We start from the raw sequence: 23,463 nt of genomic DNA, 5'->3' as shown, positions 1-23,463 counted from the left end.
TATTCACTGCACCACCTAGCCACCCCCATATCTGGTTATTTCTTAACCTGATTTTGCATTTGCTATTTTTCTTTCCCTTCATTTTTCATGCTAATATTTTAAAAATCAGTTCAACAGAAGATGAGTTCAAAGCCCTGGCTTTGACATTTTTTTAGTTGTCTGACTAGAGCAAGACACTTAACCTCTGAACTTAGTTTTCTCATTTATAAAATTGGTATAATACTTATATCACTCACTTCATGGGGTTGTTGTAAGAATGTACTGTGTAAAACTTAAGGTGGTATTTAAATTTTGTATTTTTTATTGTCATTATTTCAGTCACTAGGGTTAAGGCCCCTAGGAAGGGAGGAAGGGAGAGAAAGGAAAGATAGAAAGAAGGGAGAGAGCAAGGAAAGGAAGAAAGAAAGGAGAGAAGGAAGGAAGGAAAGAGGGAAGAAAGAATGAGAGGGAAGGAGAGAGGAAAGGACTGAGGGAGGAAAGAAAGAAGGAAAGAAGAAAAGAAAAAAGAAAAGGAGGGAGGGAAGAAAAGGGAAAGAAGGAGGAAGGAAGGACAGAAGGAAAGAAAGAAAGAAGAATGGGAGGAAAAAAGAAAAGAAGAAGGTAAAAGGAGACAGGAAATACATTTGTATTCTAGATACCTTTTTCTACTTCCTCTTCTCTTTCTGGGAAAAATCCTTTAGACTAAAAAATGGAAAAGAAGAAATGGAGAGAGAAGGAGGGAGGCCACTGAATATCAATATTTATAAAGACTTAAAAAATATCTTGTCATTGAACCTTCTGTGAGTTTTTGATCAAACCTTTCTCTATTAAAAATTCATATGCAAAATACCATTAACTCTAAAGACACAGGTAGTTCAAATCCTTCACTATGATGGATGTGAGCTTGGGCAAGTCACTTGACTTTTCTACTCAGTTTCATCATTTGTAAATTAAGGGGACTGGATTAGATGGCCTTTGAGGTACTTTCTAACTTTAGCTTTTATGATTATATTACACAGCAGCCTTGTTCTTGGAATCTTTATGTGAAATAAAAATCATTCATTCTTTTTTTGTTCTCTTATGGTTAGTTAGGTGGTGCAGTGGAGAGAGAGTCAGGTCTTGAGCTAGGAAGAGTCTTCTTCCTGAGTTCAAATCTGACCTCTGACACTTGCCAGCTGTGTGACCCTGGGCAAGTCACTTAATCCTCTTTGACTCAGTTTCCTCATCTGTAAAATGAGCTAGAGGAGGAAATGGCGAATCACTACAGTATCTCTGCCAACAAAACCCCAAATGGGGCCACAAAGAGTAGGATGCAATTGAAATGTCACAACAACAACAACATGGAAACAGACTCATTGAAAAGGAATAGACTCACTGTTCAGGCTAAGATAATAACTGAGAACCCTCTCTGGATCAGTATAGATGACCATGTCAATAAGATCATCTATCCTTCTCTTTCACATTTCCCTGGAAGATCACACAATTATAGGTGAATAAGTGGCCCAGTGGATAGAACACTGATCCTGAAGTCAGGAAGATCCAGCCTTGGATACCTAAGTGCTATATGACCTTGGGTAAGTCACTCAACCCCTATATGCCTCAGTTTCTTAAATTGTAAAATGGGGACAATAATAGCACTTGCCTTCCAGAGTTATTTTGAAAGTAAAAATATTTAGTTTCTCCCCACAGCAAAGAAATCTCTTCTTTCTGTAAGAGAGCACAGAACTGCTTTTCTCCAAACCCAGATGAACCTGTACAGGCATTGGGGAGAATGGGAAAAAGTAGGCTGTTACAAATTTCTCAAATGAAATAATATTTGTAAGACTCTTAGCACAGGGCTTGGCACATAATAGACATTTAATAAAAACTTGTTCTCTCCCTCCCACTCCCTTTCTCCTCAGGCATTCCACTTTGGTTTTCCAAAACCTAGACATAGGTTTTTTTCCATAGGTTTTTCCAGTAAGCCTAATTTAGGTCTCTCCCTGGAATCTTTATATGAAATATATGCTGTTGCATATAGGAATATCCCTGTCAAAAGTCCTACAGTGGTGATACCAGTAACTGGTGCATAACAGTGAGGCAAACACAAAGTGGGTTTATGGGGATGTCTTTAATGGAGAACACTCAGAATAAACATGTATATTTTAATCTGAGTGGCTGCAAGGCTTTGATTGATAATTAATAGTTATAATAATAATGTCAACAGCTAACCTTTTGTAACAACAAGTATCCTGGCATACACAGGATGGCTGCTCGCACAAGTTCTTTGATCTGCTTTCAGAAAGCAACTTTAAAGGGCCCAACAATCTTACCTTAATTACATATATATACTATTCACTTAGTTCAGGGGGAAAAGTCAGCACCTTGAACTTCAGAGAAAATATAAACAGAAATTACGAGCAGGAAAAATACAGACAGAGAAAATAACACAAATCAACAGGCAGGGCTTCTAAGTATCTGACCAAAGCTACACATATATAGTTATCAGAGAGAGAAGCACCAACATCTGGGTTTTCAAAGCTGGGGGCGAGGTCCTTAACAGCTACGCAGAGGCCCATCTGCTCAAATCACAAGAACACTCTCCCAATGAGTGAGCTCCAAAGCAAAACTTCATGTCAAAGTATATATACCCTTCCTCAGAGCCAGAGGGCATCACAACCCTTGTGACCCACTGCCTAATTACAGGTGTGAGCTGCCTTTCTGTAAAACAAGCCTCCTCTAATCAGGCTTCTTTTGTTGGGCTCCAAGTGAGGCCTTTTAATGGGTGAGGAAGATCTTCAGCTCCCATTAACACTATACCTTTACATAACACTTTAAGGTTTGCAAAGTTCTTTATAGACAATATCTTATCTACCTCCCTTTAGAACTTTTCATTATATCCCAAGTCAATATTTGGACACTTATGGAAGGGAAAAGAAGAAAGCAAGGTTTCTATTTAGGTAAGTGGTAGTAATCATTATCTTTGAGGGAAGTGTTGTTGTGAGACTATGTTACTATACCATTTTCAAGATGGTAACAAAGGCGCAGAGGGAGTTAAGTAATTCACTCAATGTGGACAAGAACTGAAAGTAAAATCAGAAATAGTATGACAGACTTTATCTGTTGTGTCATATCAGGTATCCAGGTAGCATAATAAATAGCACTCTGGACCTGGAGTCAGGAAGACCTGAGGTCCATTCCTGACTCAGATCCTTATTATATGTCTGACTCTGGGCAAATCGCTTACCTTTTCAGCCTCAAAGTCTTTATCTGTAAAATGGGGATAATAGCACCTACTTCACAGGGTTGGTGTGATCGCTCAAAAGAGATAATGTAGAGTGTCCCAAAAGTCCCAGTGCCACTTAAAACTGAGACTTTCAGGATACTCCTGCCATCTTGCCCAGCCTCCTGTTATCCTAGATGAGAGGCAAACAGTGGCCAGTGCAGCCACTTCTAAAAGAAAAAAAAAACAACCCTATATATGTAAAATGTTTTGCAAACCTTAAAATGTTATATAAGTGTTAGCTTGTATTATCATTGTAATGATCAGAAATTTGGCTCTCCCTCTTAGCACATCATGCATTGTTTTTGGAAGTCACCTCAGACACACATTTTTGCTGATTTCCCCGCCCCCCACTCTCCCCAAATACCTTGTGCTTATGTAGGTTTGGAGAGGAAAGTTTCTGTGCCCTCTTACAGAAGGAAGAGATCTCTTTGGTGTGGGAAGGGTCTAAATAGACTCACTTTCTAATGGGGAAAATGGGCCTATTGAAGGACTTCCTTCCTCTCTTTCAGTTCAATTTTCTAAGATCAACATCCAATGACTTGAAATCAAGATGAAAGAACAGTGTGCAAATCAACATCCACTGTCAAAACAGTCAGAATCATTAGGCGAGAGGGTATTTGCACTAAGCTGTCACAACATGGAACATAAACCATCACCACGGGCCATTTTGAAGCATGTTTGGATCTTTGATGTATTTGGGTGTTTACAGCAAAGGCAGTAAGCAGAAGAGAGACAAAGTAAGTGCTCATCACTAAGGAATGGCTGGATAAATTGTGGTACATGAATGTAATGGCCTCTTGTTCCTTAAGAAAATGATGGATGTGAAGGATTCAGAGAAATTTAGAAAGGCCTGGGTGAATTGACACAGGGTGAAATGAGCCCAACCAGGGGAGCAATTTACCTAATGACTGCAATAATGTAAAAGAAAACTCTGGAAGGCTCCAGGACTCTGACCATAGGGCCTAATCATTACTTAAGAAAACTGATCATGGTCCTTCCTTCCTCTTGTCTGAGAGGCGATGGACTAGAGTTGGAGAATGAGACATATTTTCAGGCAGCCAATGTGTTGATTTGCTTTCTTTGACTATATATTTTTTTGCTACAATAGAGGCTCTGTTTTGGGGGAGGGGGAAGGAGGGAGAGAATTAATGGGTTGTAATATAGATATACAGAAAAAAAAGAAAAAGAAGTGAGCACCAATAAAACATTAAAATATACAAGAGAAAAACAAAGAAGTTCACTGGGGGACACAAAATAGAGCAGATTTGTAACTATATTGTTCAATTTAACATACATTAACGAAACACTAAGCAGCTAAATGGTGCAGTGGATAGGGTGCTGGGCCTGGAGTCAGGAAGACTCACCTTCCAGAGTTCAACTCAAGTGCCTACTGTGTGAGTCAATTAACCCAGTTTACCTCAATTCCTTGACTGTCAAATGACCTGGAGAAGGAAATGGCAAACTACTCCAGTATCTTTGCCCCAAAAAACCCCAAAAAGTCATGGAAAGTTGGACATGACTAAAAAATGACTGAAAAACAATAAAACACATTTCATATAATCGCACATAAGTTCATGTTATAGAGAAATTTATTTTTATTCTTCTAAAAGTCTAAGGTAATAAACAGTGGAAACAGAAGATTTTGAATTAAATCCTGCCTCTGACTTTTAAAACCAGTGTGTTGTTAAGCAAGTCATGCAGCATCCCTTTGTCTCAGTTTCCACATCTGTAAAATGAGAGGTTATATCTAATGGCCTTTGAGTGTCTTTTCAGCTCAAGATCTAGGGTCCTAGGATCTGTATTGTTGGAAGTGTTTCTCCACAAGCAGGAATTTCTCACACAGATGAAATAACAAGTTCAAACCAAAATTAAAAAAAAAATCTTATTAGTTTTACCTTATTTTCAAGATTCTAAAAGATTTCTCTGAAGTTTTACTTTTTCATTCAACATTTAAAAAGTCTATCTTCCCATCCCCAATTTGTATCATTTATAAATATAACAAGCATGCTTTTCTTTTCTGCATTCAAGTAAGTCACTAATCAAAATGTGGAACTGGACAGGAGACCTACATGTCTCTTCTTCCTTCTGGTTGCAAATGATCCTTTAATTAACACTCTTCAGGTGTAACTGCCCAGCTGGGTGCCAATTCTCTTAATTGTACTGTTCTGCTACCTTCTGCTATTTCATTGACATCCTTGTCATGAGAAACTTTGTCAAATGTCTTGATGAAACCAGTCCTCTGTGCCTGTGACCTTTTGATTCATGAGTCTAGAGACCCTGTCAAAAGATGAAATGACATTACTTTGACAGCTATTTCCCTTCCTTCTGAGTCTTTTTCCAGTATTTACTTTGCTGCATCCTTTTTGGCAAAGCGATCTATAAACTGGAAATCCTGACATGGAAAGAACTGATGCACGAATGTCTCACATACAAACAGGAATCCCTAGAGGTTCATTGGGAGCTAGATTTGGAAGGGACCAGAGAGGTCATCTAATCCAAATTCCTGATCTAATATCGCTCCCCTACCCCAAAGGAGTTATCCAGCCTCCTGGATTGAAGATATGTAATGTAATTATTGCATCTTTCATGGTCCTGGATTAAAGATATATAATGTAATTATTGCATCTTTCATGGTCCTGGATTAAAGATATGTAACGTAATTATTGCATCTTTCATGGTCCACAATCACAGCCTCTCTTTAATCTCAGAATCTTCATCTATAAACAACATAGCTTCCAGAATTATTTCATTTTTTGTACTTGTAACCTCAGTACCTATTGCAGTGTTTGGCACATAGTGGGTACTTAATAAATGCTTATTGATTGGTTGATTGAAGGGAATAGGACATATTGGTGAGAGAGTATAACCCAGGCTTATGGTATAATTTGTGAATTTTTTACTATTCCTGCTTCTGTCATCTATTGAGTAAACATTATAATTATTTCTGCTTTTTATCTTCTATTGAGAAAATGGTACGATTATTTCTGCATTTTCTTTTTGATTATCAAATGTTATGATTATTCCTGCTTTTACCTTGTTGTTAAGTAAATGTTTTATGTTTAAGGGGTCGCTAAGTGGCGCAGTGAGTAAGAGTGCCGGCCCTGGAGTTGGGAGGATCCGGGATCGGGTCCGGCTTCAGATACTTAACACCCACACAAAAAAACTGGCTGTGTAACCTTGGGCAATTTACTTAACTCCAACTGCTTAAAAAAAAAAGTTTTATGTTTAACAGTTAATGGTGTCATGGTGACTAGTTGCAGAAAATGGGAAGCACACTTGTGAGGGCCCATTTGCTGTAGTGGTGAGTAGTAGAAATATAGGGGCAGCTAGGTGGCAACAGGTCTGGAATCAAGAAGACCAGAGTTCAAATCTTGCCTCAGATATTTACTAGCTGTGTGACCCTGACCAAGTCACTTAACCCTATTTGCCTCAGTTTCCTCATTTATAAAATGAGCTGGAGAAGGAAATGGCAAACCACTCCAGTATCTTTGCCAAGAAAACCCCACAATGGAGACATGAAGAGTCGGACATGACTGAAAACAGCTAAACAACAATGACAATGAAATAGGAATGTATTCCCCTCCAACTAGAATAATTCTTAGGACCCTGAGAGCCTGAGACACTTACTGAATATCCTTGGACAAGTCACTTACTCTATTTGCCTCAGTTTCTTCAACTACAAAAAATGGATAATAATAGCAGCTACCTCCCAGGGTTGTTGTGAAGATCAAATGAGATAATATTTGTAAAGCACTTAGCACCATCTGGCACATAGTAGGTGCTATATAAATGCTGGCATTATTATTATTAATTATCATCACTATTATTTTGAGTTGTAGAAGTCTGAAATACCCTTTTGTTGGAACCTCAGACCTGACAGCATGAGTGTAGTCGGTTAAGTGAGACAGCTTAAAAGGAAGAAAGCATGCCTGGGTAACACATGAGTAGAAATTTATCTCTATTATTTATATATAAGTATATATTTATCATTTATAAATTTATATTTATATATAGATTCGTATATATAAATTTTTCTCTATGATTTGCTTTTCAGTTGTGGTCCTTTTATAGTGTTTACAATTTAAGTCCTAGTATTCTTATTTTTTAAAAAAGCTTATGGATTAACCAAATGGAGTTTATATATATATCATATATACATCATATTATATATATGTATATATATATATATATATATATATCCCGACTCCAGGGCTGGCACTCTTACTCACTGTGCCACTTAGTGACCCCTTAAACATAAATATATATCATTCATTTTAAAAATTTTGAATTTCAAATTTCCTCCATCTCTCCAGACCTTCACTTACCCATTGAGAAGACAAGCAATATGATATCCATTATATATGTGAAGTCATGCAAAATATATTTCTGTGTTCCTGCTTTCTATTATTGCTATTTAGATGTGAGGGAATTAAGCACCTATGTTCCAGAGATTACACCAGGTGCTGGGAATACAAAGACAAAAACAAAACAAGTCCTTCCATCAAGGATCTCATATTCTATGGGGAAAATAACCCCTATCCTTCTATATCTTTGAAATCAGACCTAAGAGAGAAAACTAAAGTCAAGAGGTTAAGGCCAACGTCATACAGCTGACATTTCCCAATTGGGAAAACAATAAGGAGGATCAACTTCACTGGCATCTTATTTGATTGGAGGAAAGTCTCTCTGCCTCTTTTTCTGTGGGTTCGGAAGTGATTTCTCTAAGGGTTACTCATTAAATAGAATATCTGGCCTCCTAGGCCCAGCCCCTGGTTCCTCACAACATGGACAGCAGAAAGCTTAATGAGATCCAGACTGCCAGCAGGACCTAGGCCTCCTGTACATGGACCAGACTGGATGGAGAAGATGGGTGATTAAATTCTACCTTTTCCATATAAAACTAAATCAGAAGAAAGAATCAAGGAAGAAAAAGTTGAAAATAAGAAACCAGAGGAACCTCCAAGTCTAGAAGAAGATGAAGAAAGAGATGGAGAAATTGATGAGGAAGGAGTGATTGAACTAGACTTAGATTTTCCACAAGAAATGGGAGGTGAAACTCTAGAGATAACAGGTAAGATTATGGATCAGGTTAATGAAAAGAAGATGGTGGCCAGTGATGAACTAAAAAGTGCTGAGCTTCAGAAAGCCATCAAATACTCACAGAGGCTGTCAGACTAAATCCTCATGTGGTCATTTTATGTGCCAACAGAGCCAATATTTTAATGAAGCTGCGAAAGCCTGATGCTGCTAGTAGATTGTGACAGAGCAATTGAAATAAACCCTGACTCTGCTCAGTCTTACAAGTGTAGAGGGAAAGACTCCTTGGCCACTGGGGGGAAGTTGACCTATGATCTTGCCATAGATTATAGTGCTACACACTGAATGAAATATAACCAAGGGCCCAGAAGATTGAAGAATATCAGTAAAAATATGAAAGAAAATGTGGAGGGAGAGATCAAAGAACTGAAAGGGTGAAGAAGGCTCAGGAGGAACATGAGTAGCCGAAAGGGAGAAAGAAGCCCAAAGAAGTGGGAGAGTTCAGTTTGTCTCTTTCCCTGTTTTTCTTAGAGGCATGACTGGGAACTTTAGAGGAATCCCTGGCATGAGAGGGGCCATGCCTGGGATGCCAGAAATATCAGAGTTTAGTGAAATTCGTAGTGACCCAGAAGTACTTGCAGCCCTTTACAATCCAGAAAGTTCTAGGTGGTGTTCCAGACTGTGGTAAAGAATCCACTTTTGTTCCAATATCAGAGCAACCCAAAGCTTATGAATTTCATCAACAAATTGTCTGCAAAATTTGGAGGTGAAGCACAAATGCCCTTTTAATAAATAAAGCCCTTACTGAAAAAAAGGAAAGGAAAGGAAAGGAAAGAAAAGGAAAGGAAAGGAAAGGAAAGGAAAGGAAAGGAAAGGAAAGGAAAGGAAAGGAAAGGAAAGGAAAGGAAAGGAAAGGAAAGGAAAGGAAAGGAAAGGAAAGGAAAGGAAAAGAAAAAAGAAAGACAGGAAGGAAGAAAGAAAGAAAGGAAGAAAGAAAGAAAGAAAGAAAGAAAGAAAGAAAGAAAGAAAGAAAGAAAGAAAGAAAGAAAGAAGGAAGGAAGGAAGGAAGGAAGGAAGGAAGGAAGGAAGGAAGGAAGGAAAGAAGAAGACCTAAAAAGCAAGTCATCCAAATTTCTTTTGTATCCTTTCTGTGTGTGTGTGTGTGTGTGTGTTCCCTTGTGGAGAGTCCATTGTGTTATCTGATATTTAAACTGGTAGTACATAAGCAATATCTGGAATAATTAAAAAAATTAAAAATCAGGTGGAAAAATAATGAGAATTTGTCCTAATCCAAGCTCAAGGTCAACTGCCTTATTGCACTGCCACAGCCTGGACATCCCTTCCTCTGTTTTCCATGGGGTCTGCACTCTCTGGGCTGAATTTGGTAATATTTCACTTCGCTATTTTGAGACATGAAGTCACAGTTGGCTTCGACTGGTACAAATTCTAAGGAGCTCTTGCAGCTTTAAACAACTCAAATGTCCCACAGCTCTCTTCTAGCAAAATGTTCTCTTTAAGAGGTTGGGCATGTGTGTTTGGCGGTGCTTGTAGGAGAGACTTTGTGGACTAGGTGACAAAGAAGTAATCGCTAATACCAGCTCTCTGAGCTACCTGTGATACTTGTAGGAAGATACTTAAATTTGGGGAAATGCTTATTGGCAATAAATTCCACCCCCTCCCCGACCATCACTCTACCCCCCTCCACACACACACATACACTCCTGAATGCATGTATTTTTATGGAAAACTATAGATCAAACACTGAGCTATCAAACTGGCCTCTAACTAAGGAAGTATGCTTTTGTTCTCATCCCCCCTCACTCTCCTCTACCCTCTCCTTGCCCTCCTCCCTTCCTTCCCTCCTCCCTCTTCTTTCTTTGTCCCCCTCCACCCCGTCTTCTCCCTCCTCCTCCTCTTTCTCACAACTGCTGTGCAAGCTGGAAACAGTCAAAGCCGTGTTTAAGCCATGACCGCCATCTAGTCAGATTTTCCATTGTGGAAGTCAGTGATAGTACAGCAATTAAGCAAAGTGACAGAGAAGTTGAGTTATTTGAGTCTTCTATCCATAAATCTTTATGGGAAAAGAGAAACTTTAAACTTGTACCAGGACTTGCTTTAATTATTTTCTTTCAGGATATGAAAGGCCAATGGGAACGACCCTTGGGGACATGGTTTGCTATTTTGGTTTTAACCTTCCATTTCATCAACTCTACCCCCCCCTCCCCTGCCCCCACCTCAGTGATTTTAGATAGTGACTGTTTTTGCCTGAAAATTAAATGGGCATCTTTGTGCTTTATTTTGACTTTAGAAATGTATGTCAAAAGAAAACTATAGCCTGGGATTCCCAGAATCTCAGCATGAGAAGAGAAAGAATAATATTTGGTAAGGGTTCTGATCATTGGTATGAATTTGACTTTTATACCTCCACCCCTAGAAATATTATGTTCACAGTTGGACGTTACAAGAAGACAGACTTCAACTCAATGTATAACAGAGCTTCCTAATAATCAGAGATGTTTAAAAATGGGGTAGAGGAAGCTTTGGTATATAATAGAGTTTGTCATGAAGGCCTGGGTTCAAATTCCACCTCTGACATATACAGTCAGTATGACTCTGGACAAGTCACTTAATCTCTCAATGTACTGGAGACTGTGAGATTATAAATTACAGAAAAGTTGCCTACATGCGTTGGTAGAATGAGTTCCCTCTCCTGGGAGTTCCCTAAACCAAAAATTCAGTCTCCTTCTTATATAAAAATTGAATGGACAGTTTAAGTGTATTTTCCCAATTCAGTACATTTACTCAGATTGTGCCCTATGTCTACATAAAAGGGTCCAATGCAAGTGAGGTTTTGAGGAAGGAGCCCCAGGGATAGATGCTGTATCTAAAATGTCTTCCCTCCCCATATATTGTATAGTTATCTTTTTTTGTCCTTTCTCCCCTTAAACCATAAGCTCCATAAGGATAGGGACAATGTCTTATTCAAACAGTGTATCTCCACCAGAACAGTGCCTTTCACACAATAGGCATTTAACAAATATCTTTTGAATTAAGTTGAATTCCCACTCAACAAGTATAGATGACCATGTCTTTCATGCTTCAGATAACATGAGTCATATGACTTCTATGATCTGTTCCAACCCTCAGATTCCATTTATAAGTCTACTCTACTTACTCTCCATGTAGACAAAGAGAAAGATTACAGATGACAGCTTTGGTAAGGTTCTATCTCATGTTCTTGACTGCAGAGGTAGAGGGGTGGGAGAGAGGTGTTGGGGGAAGGGGAGGAGGGGAAGGTAGAAAAGGAGGCAAAAGCTGAATGACTACACCCCAGCACTAGGAAAAGGGTTTGATTGAAGAGATAGCTCTTTTATCTTTCTACAGGCACAAGATGCTAAAAAGAGGTTTGATGGAGTTTTTACGTAAAGGGTGGATTTAGAGTAAACTAAATTGTGAGAGATACATCTTAACATAATAGAGAGAGAAAAAGAAAGAGAAAGATAAAGAAAGAAAAAGAGGTACATCTATAAGAAAAGACAGAGAAAGAGAAGTGTGAATATAGGGAGAGAAATGGAGAGAAAGAAAGGAAGGAAGGGAGTTGGCATATAGGAAGAGAGACAGAGAGAAAAAGAGAGAAAGAGATGCACATATGAGGGAGAGAGGGGGGAGAGACAGACAGACAGAAAGGCAGAGACACGAAGAGAGACAGATACAGACAGACACAGAGACAGAGAGGGAGAGAGGGAAGGAGGGAGAGAGAGAGACAGAGAGACAGAGAAAGAGCTGGCTTTGAAGTCCCAAGGTCAAGTCTTACCTTGTCTCTTGAACATCTCAGTACTCTAAGGAAGATTATATATTGAAGAAAAGGTGCTGAAATACATTGATAGAGTTTCCTTATCTCCTTTCTCCTACACTAAGTGTTTAACAAAAAACCTAAACTCAGTTCATCTCATCCAATAAAGAATTAGTCAATAATTGAAACTGCCAATACTCCAGCAGTGTCATTTCAAATGAATCCTGGTAGTGCCTCATTAGATACTCTTTAGTCCCCAGGGTACAAAAGTGTAACTCCTATTATGATCTATATTACGCCAGCTGCTTAACATGCTCAGTCTTTATGCATAGGTGACATGATTTGACTGATGGTATGTATGGCCATGGGGGTGGAAGATCACAGAATCATAGATTTAGAAACTCACCTAAGCCAACCTCAGTTTTACATAGGAGGAAACTGAGATCCAGGGAAGGAGCATGATTGCCCCAAGGTTACAGAGAGTACGTAGCAGAGACCTGGGTCATGTGAATCAAAATCCACACAGTTTCCACTATGTCATGCTGCCTTCTCAATGAGTCATTTTATAACAGGGTCTCACTGAGTCAGTACATCACACATCCAGACTCTGCTGCTGTTTTCACCTTCACTTGGCCAGTGATTACCCTTTATAGAATCCCTACAGCCTGTTTCATTATGTTCATGAACTCAGTGCCTACTCCATAAACAGCACAGTACATGACTGTCAAAAACCCAGCTGTCTTTCCTCTCTCCAATTAAAGTCAAAATGACACCATCAGCAATTTCTCTACCTCTGTGGCTGAACTCTCAACTCCCTCTACTCAGGCAGATTCTCTCTTACTCTCTCTGTTTTTCCCATCTGTAATGCTACTTATCTCTTTCCCAAGGGTGATGAGTTCATGAGTAAGTAATGGAGTGCTGTTATTTTTAAAAAAGCAAATATGACACTGGGATGTATAAACAGAAGAAGAGTCTGAGGAAGCCAGGATTTCATCCTTTTGCTCTTGCCTCAGAGCTCCTCAGACCCATCAAGCAGTCCCAGTTTGGGGTCTCTTGCAGGGAATCTGGAGCCAGTCATGGGGGAGGGCAGCCTATGTGTATAGACGGTTGGAAAACAGGGTCAAAGTTAAAGAAATTCAGATGATTTAACCTACTGAAGAGAGGGCTAATGGATAAGTGATGGTAACAGTCCTCCTTCCCACTAGAGTTCTTTTGGAAACTTCTGTGGGCCTAGAGTCATTTATTTTAATCCAACATTAACTTGTGGTTCTATTTTTAGAGTGTGCAGGTATGTTTCCATTTTCTGTCCAATGGGTGGAGATACTACTGTTACTTCTTCACCCCCATACCGCCCTCACATTTCACAGGGCCCCAAGAAAGGAGCTGAAGTGACCACTTTAGTTCTTACTTTTATTTTTGTTACTATTTGTTTCATGAGTCATTGCATAGCAGTGAGCCTCCAGAGAATTTAAATGGAGATTCACTCAGAAAACAACAGAGAGGTGCCCGATGGGCATGAGCAGTCTACAGTGCACCACAAATCAAGAATTGTACAGGAGAAGAGGTGTCAAGTATGACATCAAAGGAATATATGAACTGGGAAGAAAATGGACTGGTCTTGTGGTCAGAGCAAGAGATGACCAGTAGCTAAGGTGGTCCAGTAGAAAGAAAGCATCCCATCTCAGACACTTGCTAGTTGCATGATCTTGGACAAGTCACCTAACTTATCTGGGTCTCAGTTTCTTTAAATGTTATATGAGGGGGTTAGACTCAGGCCTTCTAAGGTCCTTTTCCAATTCTAAATCTGCAACTTTATGGATAACCTGTGGGCTCCATTGGGAGCAATGAGATGTTAAGAGAATTTGAGGAAGGCCCCTGGCATATTGGGTGTGAACTTTTGGGAGAACATGGATAGGAGTGCCAGAGAATGGTCAGGTATCCATGAATGGGTTGTTCTCTGAATCACTGGATAGAATGCACACATAAATGATATAAATCCATCTGGATATTTGAGCAGGTAACTTGCCCTCAGCTTGTACCTTAAACTTATGTGTCAGCAGTCAATGGCCACAATGATATTCTAAGGCCAGTGACACTTTCGTCAGTGTCATATGTATATGTAGTCTTACTTCCTTCTTTCTGAGATCTAGTTGATATGCCCCCAAGAGATGGGGAGGGAACAAACATTTCTTAAGCTTTTGCTATATAGCAGGCACTCTGTTAAGACTTTACAAATATTATCTCATCAGTTCCTCACAACAACTTTGGGATGTAGGTGCTATTAGGATCTCCATTTTACAGGTGAGGCAACTGAGGCAATTAGAAGTTAAGTGAATTGCCCAGGATCACACAATTTTTAAGTGTCTGAGGTAAGATTTGAAGTCAAGTCTTCTGGACTCCGAATTCAGCTCTCCATTCACTGCACCACCAAGCTACAGAGTCAAATGTAGTATATATATATATATATATATATATATATATATATATATATATTGTATGTCCTTATAAATGGGCATAGGGGCAACGAGGTGAAACAGTAGATGGAGCACTGGGTCTGGAGTCAGGAAGACTTGAGTTCAAATAAGGCTTTAGACACTTACTAGCTGTATGACCCTGGACAAGTCACTTAACCCTGTTTGCCTCAGTTTCCTCATTTATAAAATAAGCTGGAGAAGGAAATCGCAAACCACTCCAGCATCTTTGCCAAGAAAAGCCCAAATGGGGTCACAAAGAGTTGGACACTACTGAAACAATCCAACAACAACAGCAACAGCAGCAACAACAACAACATATGAGAATGTAAACTCCCAGAGGGGCATTCTGTTTCACTTGTGTCTTTGTGTCCTCAGCACCTAGAACAGTGCCTATCATTCAATCAATAAACATTTATTGAACAACTGCTACATGTTAGGCACTGTGCTAAGCACTAGGGATACAAAAAGAGGCAAAAAACAGCCCCTGCTCTCAGGGAGCTTATAATCTAATAGGGGAGACATGCAAATAAGCGTCACATAATAAGTATTTTCTAAATGATTTTTTGATTCATTCATTATTGCTGACATCAGTGTGGCACTCGATCCAATAAGTTCTGAGTATCTTGGATGCCTCTCAGTATTTAACATTTCCCACAATTCCTTCTACATCCTCCCTGAATACTTCATGGCATCCCTGAAAGAGTTACATATGCATTCAGGAAAATGGTGCTTCCCAACTGGAAGTGATCACTCCCTCCTCTGAATACATAGGCCTCTTCATTCTCATACATTATTTTCCTAATCTCATTTATAGCTACTTGTGTGCTTGTCTGATATGCTTCACTACTCTGTAAGTTATCTGAATCAGAGACTTTCTTATTTCCCTTTGTCTCCCCCATGTAGAGCTTAATACAAGGTCTTGAACACAGTAGGCCTCAATAAATATAATTTATTGTTGAAATGAACTAAATTTTTCCTTTTCAGTCTTTCCCAACGTTATGCTCTGGAAATCAAAAGTTGGCAAGCACAAGCCTTTTTCCCTGGGGTCTGAGAATGAATGTTAAGCAACATTTGGTAAACAAATAGAGGAATTATGCAGCTTTACAGAATAATATTTTATTGTCTCTATAATTCTAATATGAAGACTGAAGTCTGGGGCTTACACAATTTCTAAATTAAACAGAGTCTATCAATAGGATGTGCCTTATTCTCTTGCTTGAGTCTTGGTATAGCTTTGATCAGGGTTTATATACTGTGTTTTCCAGTATGGATGTAATCCTGGACCATTGGTAAACAGGGCAGCTTTGCTTTCCCTTCCCCTATTAAATGTTTTCTTGAATGCCGTGAGGGCTCAGGTTCCTGTCACTATTAGTATTTCTGTTCTAAAGATGCCACTGATGAGGGATAGCAGTAAGAATTGCTGGGAGGAAGCAAAAGCAAAGAAGGGAGTTAGGCTTGGCTCATATCCAAAACTAATCAACCAGTCTGTCAACCAGTCATGTTATTGTAAATGCCATTAAAGCATCTCTTTTGTAAATGGAATTGATAGCTTTGTACATATGGTACACCACTAAATTTGTGGTCAATTAAATTGTGGAATATAAATATGGGGAGGGAGAATACAGATCTTCTCTGGTGCAAGTAGATAAATATAGACAAGTGAGCTATAGAAGGGAGCTTCAGTGTGGGAGGAGTCAACCCACCTTAGATTAGAGCTTTACACAGCACAATACAATAAATTATGGATCCTATATGTGTCCCTGCAATTTGTTCATGAAAGTATATATTTACTTTTTATAGCATCTACCTCCCAGGGTTGTTGTGAGATCAAATGAGATAATATTTGTTAAGCACTTAGCACAGTGCCTGACATATAGTAGGCAGTAAATAAATTTTTCTTTCCTTCCTTCCATGGGGTCAGGCGTAAGGTTTGAAAATAAGATTATTTCTATTATGAGCCTTGTAAGTCTATGTGCTTGTTAGGGGAGCTGGTGGCTAACCTTGAGGATCACAAAATAATGGCATTCCCAAATCATTTCTGGAACTGGATGGAAAGGGGGCAACAATCTAGAGAAGTGAGAACTTCCCCAAAGTGTACCCAGGACAATTGTGCCAGGAAGGAACTTCTGACATAATATGGCAACCAAAATAACTGATGTAATCATAGGCTATGTTGAGATAGGTTCTAGGACCTGAGAATATGATAGCTCCACTGTACTATGCTCTGGCCAAACCACATCTGGAATATTATATTCAGTTCTGGGTGTTATATTTTAGAAAGGACATCGATAAACTATAGAGTATTTAGAAAAGAGCAAACAGAGAAGTGAAGGAATTTATGATCATAACATATGAAGATAAGATTTTTTTTTTTTTTTTTGAAACTTACAATATTCAGCCTGGAGAAAAAAGAGGTAATGTGGCAATTACCTCCAATTATCTGAAAGGCTTCAGTTACCTGTCTTGCAAGAAGGATTAACCTTGTTCTGTTTGTCCTCAGAAGAAAGAACTGGAAACAATGTTAGAAGTCAGAGAGAGGCAGATATAGACTTGATGTAAGGCAGAAATTATGAAGCATAAAATCCATCCAAGTACTTTTTGTGGTAACAAAAAACTGGACACAGATATCCATTGATTGGGAAATGGCTAAACAAATTGTGTAACAAGAATGTAATAAACTATTATTGTGAAATAAGAAATTATGAATATAGACAAATATGGGAAGACTTATATGAACTAATGCGAAGTGTAGTTAGTAGAAAAATAATAGAAATAGTGCTAAGTAAGTAGAGAAGTAGGTAAGTGGGGAAAGGCAGAGTCAAAGAGACAGAGAGACAGAGATCAAGAAAGAGCTCACGAATATATTAAGTGTTAATTTAGGCACTGTGCTGTGTTGATTACAATAACATAAATGGAAACAGCAATAACAGCCACAGCAACAAACCCTGTATGTTGGAACAGTATAATAACCAAGATAACTAAGCATGGAAGCAGCATGGTAAAGTAAACAGATTACTGGCTCACTAGTCATCTCTTAATTTTTCTGGGCCTCAGTTTTCTCATCTGTAGAATGGGGGGAGGTTGGACTAACTGACTTCTGAGTTCTCTTCCAGCTCTTGAGCTATGTTGCTATAAAGTAAACCTTCCTCCTTTCTTTCCAGAGGTAGGGGATTATGGATGTGGAATATTACATATACAGTCAGACATGGTTGATATGTTGGTTGATTTGGCTGAATTGCCTTGTTACCCTCTTTCTTTTATATTTTTTGTTCAAAGAGACTTATTAGGGAGGGGAGGGGAAGATATATATTCAGAAATGAAGGTGATATTCACAATTTTTTTCCCAAAATAATTAGTGTTATTCAAAACTGGGATTGGCTGATTTAGGATGTGATAGGTTCCCCCTCATTGAAGGCCTTCAAACAAACACCAGTACTATTTGTTGGCTAAGTTGTAGAGGGGATTCAGGTTTTTTAATGCCCAAAATGTATATCTTATTCTGCATACTAGTCTATCATCTCTTTGTCATGAGTAGGTGGCACTCTTTACCATGATTCTTCTGGAATCATGTTGATCACTTGGTTGATTGGAGTTCTTAATCTTTTTAATAATTATTTTTATAACATTGTGTTTTAGTATAAATCATTTTTCTGGTTCTGCTCACTTCACTCTGCATCAGTTCATACAAATTTCTCCATGGTTCTTTCTTAACAGTTCAATAATATTACTTTACTTTCATATACTACAATTTCTTCAGCCATTCCCCAATTGATAGGATAGCCATTTTTTGTCTCCAGTTCTGGGGAGAGGGAAGGGTTCTCATTCAGGTGCAGGGTTAGATGGATTTAAGGACCTCTGAGGCTCCTTCCAACCTTGAGATTCTGTGATTTTGAGATTCTGCACTTTTGATTTCCCTAAGTATTTAGGACCTCAGCATAAGGACCCCTGACTTCTCATATTGTTCTGAAGCTGGGAAAGGTGCATCACTGATTCCATTATCTTCAGTTATCAAGAAATACCCCTGACAATATGTAATTGTTGCTATGAATCTGGGTGTAAACAAGATTTTAATGAATAACTTTTGATTCAAGAGTGCTGTTGGACCCAGGGGGGCAGTATGGTATAGAGGTTAGAAAGCTGTTCACAGTATCAGGGAAACCTATGTTCAAGCCCACTTCTAACACATACCAGCTGTATCTGGCAAGTGACTTCATTTTTCAGTGCCCCCAAAGCAATTGTCCCAAACAGTAAATTGTGGAACACTTGCAAATCTACATTGGCAGAGGAAGAATTCTTATCATTGATGGAGGAATTCCCTCCATCACTGAAACAACAATGGAAACAAAGACCCAAATCACACCTGAGATAGAATTCTTTACAGGCTTCACTAATTATCAACCTTGTCTTCTCTGTATTTCAGACAACTGTAGTGCCAACATGATATTCACAGTACCTATAGCGGCAATGAATATGCTGGTGTAATTCTGAATTGCAAAATATAATAGACTCTCCACATGAAAGACAGAACCAAAATATTTATTCAAACACCAGAAATTCAAATCCATCATAGCAACAAAGAGATCTATATACATAACACTGCAGAGGGTACCACCATCCCCAAGCCTTCAACCTGCTAGGGTCTTCCACAAACAAACACACACAGCTCGCTGCCTGCTTCCTCTGTCTCTCAGATCTAACTGCTCTGACCAACTTCCTCTGGGCTCTGCTCTACCCTTCCTGCTCCACCAATTCAGCAAGTTCCTCCCACCACAGTCTTCATGTAACTCATACTCAGGTGTCTTAGACTTTCATGTGACTTCATCAGGTCACATGGGCCTATTAACGGATGGGAAAGATCTTTCCATTTACATTACCAGTACAATATTGTAACTGATAAAAGTAGCTATTTTTAAGAATGTTCCATTTTGTGCATCTTAATGTAATAATAGTGATGATAATAACATGTAATAATAGTAATAATACTACAAATAACATAATAACTTTGAGATTTGTAAAGTGCTTTCCATGTCAACCCATTTCTTCCAACCCTGAGAGATAGGTGCTATTATTGTCCTTATTTTACAGATGAAGGAACTGAGGCAGAGAGAGGTACTTGGTCAGACAGCTAGGGTGTGTTTGTGTCTTCCTGACTCTAACTCAAGAACTCTAAACAAATCCAGGTCTTGGGCTAGCTTGTGCCCAATTTCCTTGTGCCATTAAAATTCACTCTATTGCTATGGTTTCTGTAGTAGGACACAAAGAAAAGTAAAAGATGGTCTCTGCCCTCAAGAAACTTGCACATTGAGGGGGAGAGAACACAAACAACCATGTGCCAACAAGCTACATGCAAGACAATTTGGAAATAAACAATGGAGGGAAGGCACTAGAATTAAGGGGGATTGGAGGAGGATTCTGATAGAAGCTGAGACTTGAAGCCAGGGACTGGTTTCAGATGTGAAGGTAAAGATGAAGGAAGAGGGGTGAAGATGAAGGAGAGAATTCGAGGTATTGTGAAGATGTCAGTGAAAATGCCCGGAGTTGGGAGATCAAATGTCTTTTCTAAGGAACAGTAAGGGGACCAGATTTAGTGGATCACAGAGGACATGGAGGGGAGTAAAGTGTAACAAGACTGGAAAGGTATGTGTGGTTGTGGGGGAGGGGGCAGTTTTAAATGTCAGAGGATTTTATAATTGATCTGGGAAGTGCTAAGGAGCCACTGGAGTTTACAAAACAGGGCCAGGGGGTAACTTGGTGAATGGAATTAAAAAGAACCTTCTTTCATTCCCATTCCTTATTTCTAAGGGTGGCAAACAATAAGAGTGTTGGAGATGTTAGTGGGCTGCAACCTTAGCAGGAATCAATAGTAAGAGGGAATGCAAAAATGCATTCTTGGGCTCAGTAGTGAGATAGTACAACCTATAGTAATAGCAGCAATAGTCTCATTCCCCTCTGCTTTTATTAAATCACTTGTGGAGTACTGAGTCCAGTCCCACATTATTAGAAGGAATGTGTCCAGAGGAAGATGACAATGATGGAAGAGATGTTGCATCATTTGAAAGAGGGCTTGAAATAATTCTACTTGGCCCCTGAAGTTAGAAGTAAAGATAAATGGATGGAAATAACAGTGAACACATTTTAGTTCAATATGAAAAAAGAGTTTCTCAATATAGAGAGCTGTCCAGAAATGGAATAGGATGCCTTAGGAAGCAGTGAGTGACCTATTCCTGGAAGGCACAGATTTAGATTTGATATGATAACAACTGGGGCAGCTGGGTGGCACAGTGGCCTGAAGTCAGGGAGACTCATCTTCCCAAGTTCAAATCCGACCTCAGCACTTACTAGCTATGTGACCCTTGCCAAGTCACTTCACCCTATTTGCCTCAGTTTCCTCATCTGTAAAGTGAGCTGGAGAAGGAAATGGCAAACCCCTCCACTATCTTTGCCAAGAAAACCCCAAATGGGGTCAGGAAGAGTCAGACACGCCTGATAACAACTTTGTTGTTGTTGTTCAGTTGTTTCTGAAAATGACAACAAATAATCATAATAGCTAACACTTATATAATGCCTATTATGTGTCAGGCATTGTACTAAGTGCTTTATTATTATTATTATTTCATTTGATCCTCACAACAACTCTGGGAGACATGTACTATTATTATCTCCATTTTGTAGATTGTGATGGCAGTAGTAATAACAATAATAATAGCTAACATTTATGTAGCACTTAGTATGTACCAGGCACTGTTAAGGACTTCACAGTTATCATCTCAATGGATCCTCAGAAGAACTCTGAGAGGTATGTGCTATTATTATCCCTGTTTTACAGATGATGGTGATGATGATCGTTAACATTTCTATAGCATTACTATGTGCCAGCACTATGCCGTTATTATCTCATTCAGTTCTCAGAATAACCCTAGGAGATGGATGTTTTATCACCCCTATTTTACTGGTGAAACTGAGTTAAACAGAGGTTAAGTGACACACAGATAGTTAAATATCTGAAGCCAGCTTCCTAATAGAATAGATATAAAGCCAGAAGGGACCTAAATTAGACCCTCTAGTCCAGACACTTTGTTTTACAGAGGGTTAGAGTGGTTATATCACTAGTCCAGGGTTATATAGGTCTAAGAGGCAGAGGGGAATATTTCTTGGCTCCACATCCGATGCCCTAAGCATTTTGCCACACTGGCTCTTGAAATTGGAAGGGGTGTCATAGGTCACCTGGTGCAACACGTCCCTAAGCAGAAATCCCTTCTATGAGGTCTCTGACAGATGTTAATCAAGCTTCTGGCTGAAGATTTCCAGTGCCAAGTTATTCTCTTTCTTTTGGCCCTTGAGAAAGAGTACTAATTTCAAAGTCGGAGAATTTGGGTTTGAATCCTGTCTCTAATATATTCATTATCTGGGTGAATCACAACATCTCTGAACCTCACTTTCCTCATCTGTAAAATGAAGGTAGTTAGGGGTATATGACCTCTAAGTTTCCTTCCAGACTTTTCTATGGCTCAGAAGGAAGCCCATATTTTCGATTAACAGTACCATGTGAGAGGGGAAAGGGAGGAAATTGTGCCAAAGCCTTAGATGCCCTCCCCTGTCATCTGTGGGATGTACTTGGTTAAAAACTCAATTCAGTTCAACAAACATTTATTCAGCACTCACTATAGGCCAGGAATGTGCTGAGCATTGGGAATACAGAGATAAAAACAAAATCTGTCCTGTACCTCCTAGGGCTTACATTCTATCAGGGTAGGGGAGAAAGGAGAAACAATTTGTAGGGCTTAGCTACTTACTCAAGATTTATAATGGCCTGTTTGGAAAACTGCAGACTGAACAAAAAATTCTGACAAAAAGTTCACTTTTTTCTGAGACTATAAACATATGACTTGTCTTTTGGGCCTGTGTTTAGCTGGTTGGCTAGCAACTGACAAAGTACAGATCATGTCCTCTGACAAATTATAGAAAGATTTCAGGATTCTGTAAGTCTGGATGACCAGTTTTTGGAGTTGTTTTTAGAAGGAATTTATATTTCAGGTATGGGTTGAACTATATGATGTTAGAAACCATTTTCAGTTTTATGATTCTATGATTCTAAGCCCAGTGGCAGCCAGTAAGTATGCTCTTAGTCATACAACAAATGATCATGGGACCTGACTGTGTACATGTGTGTGTAGATGAATCCCATTAAAGGGACTCTGAAAATGCATTAAGACCACAGCTACAAAAGAACAAAGATGACTCATTTTGCCCTCTTGTAATGTAATGCCAAGGAAGGCAACTTCCCAAGGTTCAGAATACCAATATAGGTGCTCTCCATTTTATTCAGTAACCAACCAAGAACAGAGAAGATCAAAACATGACATCATTCCAAATACAGCATTTACTAAATGTGATTAAATACTCTCCAAGGACTACCCCACCCCAGGACCTTCCAATCATTCAATCAATTACAAAGTCTCTATTCTAAATACTTCTCCACCCCTAGGCTATACCTTAATTAAGTCCACCACAAAGCCCCTCTTCTCAAATGGAGATTAGTTTCCAAACATAAGGTCAAAAGTTCCCCACCCCTGGATCACAATTGAATCTACCCCAGAGTTACATCAAGTTTAAACACAGCACTTAATACCCAAATGGAGGTCTTTTCTTCATCTTGACAGGAGGCAAGTTCTCAGCAATCTTAGTTTCTGGGGAGACAAGGCTTAGCAAAGCCACAAGATACATTGCCAGTCCCTTCATGAATTTATCCTCTGACTGTAGAACAGTCCTAGAACCCCTGAACACATTAGCAAAGCCCTCTCCCAGGATTTCTGTAAACATACAACAAGAAAATCCTTCTTCAGGGCTTCTGAACCAACAGAAAGGCTCCCAGACCCCTGCAACAACAGCACTGTCCTTCACCAGTGGACAGTATT

The 23,463-nt window shown here is 39.1% G+C and overlaps 1 pseudogene; it reads left to right on the top strand.

The window, feature by feature from the left end:
- Positions 1 to 8,012: 8,012 nt before the first annotated feature.
- LOC138160076 (hsc70-interacting protein pseudogene) lies at positions 8,013 to 9,070 on the top strand (annotated as a pseudogene).
- The last annotated feature ends 14,393 nt before the right edge of the window (positions 9,071 to 23,463 follow it).

This window comes from Petaurus breviceps, unplaced genomic scaffold (genome assembly GCF_028583685.1).
Source record: "Petaurus breviceps papuanus isolate PSGF00001 unplaced genomic scaffold, PetGlider_PUasm1.0 179, whole genome shotgun sequence".
Lineage (NCBI taxonomy): Eukaryota > Metazoa > Chordata > Mammalia > Diprotodontia > Petauridae > Petaurus > Petaurus breviceps.
The sequence above is the reverse complement of the archived record's forward strand: the minus strand, read 5'-3'. Positions and strand labels throughout refer to the sequence as shown.